At 33.4% G+C, this 4771-nt stretch overlaps 1 long non-coding RNA gene across 1 annotated transcript; it reads left to right on the top strand.

The window, feature by feature from the left end:
* Positions 1–733: 733 nt before the first annotated feature.
* On the top strand, positions 734–1629 carry LOC149178152 (uncharacterized). Its single transcript, XR_016258827.1, has 3 exons — positions 734–1022; positions 1099–1158; positions 1268–1629. It is a non-coding gene; the product is annotated as an uncharacterized LOC149178152 (long non-coding RNA).
* The last annotated feature ends 3142 nt before the right edge of the window (positions 1630–4771 follow it).

The raw sequence follows: 4771 nt of genomic DNA, 5'->3' as shown, positions 1-4771 counted from the left end.
CATGGGTCATCTAATACCAGTTGATGAGATGCCCCTAATTCCCTAGGTACTTATAGAACCTTTGGAAAGATGGGCTCTAGATTTGGTGTGACCTATCAGGCCAATTTCCTGGAATAAAAGGTTTATTTTGGTTTGTATAGATTATGTGACTAAATGGGTAGAAGCTACAACCCTACTTAGAGTTAATTAACAAATTGTTTTAGTTTTTTTGTTTAAGAATATATTTATGTGTTTTGGTGTACCTAGAGAAATTGTGAGAGATCAAGGACTTGATTATATGTTTAAGGTTGCACAAAAAATTATGTAGCAATATTAGATTAAGCATATGAATTTAACTCCATATCATCCACAAGCCAATAGGAAAGTGGAGTCAACAAATAAAGTTTTAAAAGTTATTATCGCCAAGATAGTTCAACTCAATCACAAAGATTGGGTGGAGTTATTTTGACGGGAATTATGGGCATATATGATGGGACCAACCCTTAACTCCACTTTATTATGTTAACAATGATATAACAAAGCCTTAATCAGCGATTGAATGATTAGTAAATGATTTCGGGTTTAATACATGTAATTAGGCGCTAATCATAGGATTATTCTGGATATTTGTTGGATGACATTTATGTTGGACTTTAATGATGCTGTGTTGGCTGTACTCGGCTTCGTTACTGTTTTCCCACTCTTGGTTAACGCCAAAAACCTGAGTTATTTATCATTTCTTCATTTTGCACTTGTATTTTCGTTGTGCTGAGGGTTTGGACTGGTAGTGAGGGTTTGTGTTGCGACTGCATGGGGTTTGGCAGCAGGGTCTACACGCGCCCAGCTATCGTTTCTGTTGTTTGTTAGCGTGACACCTTCGCTGGTTCTTGTGATTTTGTTGCCCGATTGCTATATTTTTCCCTACCCCACTATTTTCCTTTCGTTATAGTTCTTCTAGTTATTAGCTTTGATTAATGGATGCCTATTCTACGTTCTACAAGTCATGGTCACGGTGGCCTCCTCAGCGTCGCAGTTCTGTTAAGGTAAGTTGTTCCTCCATGATTTTCTTACCCTCTTTGTTTTCCTATGGCTCTAACAATGTCTGCTCCTTGGTCTCAGGGTTTCACTATTGGCTGTGGCTCAATGGGGCTTCAGTCCTCCCACGTGAATACTCTCCAGGTAAAACTAATTTAATAACTGTGCGTTCAGTTCTCTCCTTCTTAGGTCACTTCTTGTCTTTACTCTGCTTGCATATGGCTAACAACACTCCATTGGCTTGCTTATGCAGGTGGGAATTCGTTCACCAACGTGGTCGATGAAACTACTATGAGCTTTGCTCCGGTAGGCTCGTTCTTTGCTACTGTTGTCAATTTGCTTTTGTTAGGTGGCCTCTGTCAGTTTACTAGGCAGAGTCCCAGTTCTCCATTCAATTTTCCTTGTTGTTATGCGACCTGGTTCAATCTTGTATAAGAAACCTTGTTTGTATCCTAGGCTACTTGTAATTATGAACCACCTTTTGGATGGTGGCCGACCAAACCCTCACCCTTAGGGTTCTACTATTTCGTAATATTCTTTCCACCTTTTTAATGGGCATCTTAGGACTGTTGAATGTATACAAATATTTTTTTGTATGAAAAAGATTTAACAGGAGATTTTGTTTATATTTCGTTTACCTCTGTCCTGGGGTCGTTGCTCAGCTTTTGCTTTCTCGTTCCTTTTCAAACTGCCCATATGATGGTTGTTTTTTGTTTGTGGAACTCCTTTATGTTTGCTGCCAGACTCCGTGCTTGGAATTCTCATTTAATTTCTCTGTTCGCTCTTTGTTCTTTTGAAAGGAAACAAAATGTAATAGGTAGGAACACACAGTATTTGCTTAGTTTACTTACTCAATGACTAAGGGAAAAAGTAAATAAATGTTACAACAAACTGTTACAAATGGACTCAGATATTTCGGGTGAAAGAAATTACTCTTTCTATTGTATTTCTCTTCTCATGTATTGAACCCCTCCAGAATGTATTACATTAGTTTTTATGTTGTGTTTAAACAGTTCCTCAAATTGTTCTCTGTTACCATATAGTTACTCTTTTTAGTTACACAATCAATAATCATGTTTGGTTTTCTTGTGATGTAGGGTTTACAATATTATACTTTTGTTTATGAAAAGACATCTGTAAGATTGTACTGTTCCTAATATTCCTTAACTAATAATAATAAAATAAAACTAGTTTCTAGACACTGTTTTATTCATTAAACCTAAATGAAATTAAAAGACATTAAACCTATCCTCCTTGGCTGAGACCAACACCCGGTCATGCTGCCCTTAGCTGGATGCTCCTGCATCAATATAGGATTCAAAATACAATTGGATTCACACCGTATGAGCTATTGTATGGGAAAAAAGTTTTTCTTTTAATCAAATTCGGAATAAAAACTTATAAATTGGAAACAAAACTTTTCTTAGATATTTCAAACTATCAATGAAACATAGGATAATTCAACTCAATGAATTTTATGAGAAAATAATCCATTCAACACACAACACTCATTCAACAATAGGGGAGTCAGTGGCATGACAAATTTCTAAAGAATAAGCAATATCAAGTAGGTGACTAGGCTCTTTTTTTTTTTCAAAATTAAACAATTTTAAAGGAAATTTTACTACTGATTGGTTAGGGCCTTATGAAGTCATAGAAGTTTTTGAAAATGGAGCAATAAGAAGTAAAACCATTGATGAAGAAAGAATCATCTTTTTTGTAAATGATCATAGATTAAAGATCTATTAGAAACATTTAACCACATAAGAGTTCATTGATTGTTTATTGCAACAATATGATTTATAAATGATACTTCATATATATATATATATATATATTCAATTGAGAAAACTAGCTTTGTGGCACAATTGCACAAAAACTTTATTTGAAAACTAAGATATTGGGAAGCCAAGTTAATTTTTTTTAGTTGAATATAATTTAGTTTATAGAAATCCATTAGATACACAAAATTATTCCTAGTTTATGTTTCTATAACTATCAAAACATTGTAGTAAAAATGATTTTCTTTTTTGAAAGAATCTCATGCAATTATTATCACGAAATCTTTCATACAATTCAATAGAAGAAAACTTCAAAAGGGAATAGCAACATTCTAACTAATCAAATCTTCATACAACATTCACATCAAATTCTGGAATTAAAGAAACAATGCAAGATCATAGCCATGAGGTAAAATAAAGTTAATGTTTTTATTTTAATGAATTTGTGAATTCCATGCAATTATTATGACGAAATCCTTCATCATACAATTCAATAGAAGAAAACTTCAGAAGGAAATAGCAACATTCTAACCAATCAAATCTTCATCAACATTCACATCAAATTCTGCAGCTAAAGAAACAATGCAAGGTCATAGCCATGAGGTAAAATAAAGTTAATGTTTTTATTTTAATGAATTTGTTAATTCCAAACGATTAAATTATGTATAATGTTAAACAACCCTTTTAATTCATTTAAGATTTAAATCCTTATTATTATCCGTAACTATATCATCTTCATCCATACTTTTGGTTTATTCTCACCTTTTATCACCGTTTCCGCTTCCTTCACATCTATACAATGTCGTATCATAATGATTATTTAATATATTCATCGGCTAATGGAAATAAAAATTGATTACAAATCAAAATCAACAAATAATGATGATTTGATTTAAACTGCTACACGATCTAATCCACAACTACCAATGATTAAATATTGAGATGGCACGAAATATGCATGCTTGGGTAATAAAGACAACCATCCATTTTAAATCAAAATTTAATTTTACATTTGTAGTGATTATAAATCTTGTCAAATAAAGTCTAGTGATATTTTGCAAAGACCAGAGCCAAAACCATTTACATTTTCTGCAACTATGGGCCTCATCATAAGGAAGGAATCAGAAGGCCCACAAATTCTAGAGACATACTTGAAATGTGGACACTAATTCCACACAGCAAGGTGGCTTTCATTTTTACAAAACATTGGAGGGAACGAAGCATTTGCATGGAAATTTGTAAAAATGTTTGATGGGTTCGAGCTCAAATTAGGGATCTACAACTCTGAATTACAAAGAATTTAATGTCAAGAATAATAAAGTTACTGCTAACTGGAGAGAAATGGGAGTGGCTACTAAAAAAACTCAAAGAGGCCACAAATTACATGAACATGTTTCCCAGAAAGTTGTTAAAGGAAATGTGGAGTAACGCTACGTATATGTTGCATAAATATGCAAACTGTGAAGGCCCTACCACTTATGATTTCTCGTGCATTTTCAAGGGAAGAAAATAAATCTTCCTTTGTATTTGATTAATAGCCTGATGAAAATGGAAAATTTATTTCAACAAAATGCTCAAAGATGTGAGAATAAATGCTCAAAGATGTGAGAACGATGTGAGAAAAATGCTTAAAGAATAGGGGAGAAACATGGGATCGATTCTTATACATAAATTGATTCATGAACCCCCAGTTGAAGAAGCCAAATCTATAGTAGAGCCAACAGTTGAAGAGACAAAGTTACTAGTTGCAGAAACAGGAATATAACAACCCATTGTAGAAAAGGAGGAATTATCCTGAAAACAAGGCAACCAGATAAAGGTTTTAGTTTTTCTCAAGGTGGGAGTTCCAAAAGAAAAAGGAAAACAAAATTTCTGAATAGAAAAAGGAAGCTCGAAGAAATAAATTATGAGGAGACCAAGTTTGTAATCAAAAAATAAAAACAACACAGTCTAGAACAGAAACCGAGAGTTCATTT

Source organism: Pinus tabuliformis, chromosome 4_1, assembly GCF_031772625.1.
Source record: "Pinus tabuliformis cultivar Carrire ecotype Pingquan chromosome 4_1, CPIR1, whole genome shotgun sequence".
In the NCBI taxonomy this organism is placed as follows: domain Eukaryota; kingdom Viridiplantae; phylum Streptophyta; class Pinopsida; order Pinales; family Pinaceae; genus Pinus; species Pinus tabuliformis.
Note: the sequence above shows the minus strand (reverse complement) of the source record. Positions and strands in the feature narration are given on the sequence as shown.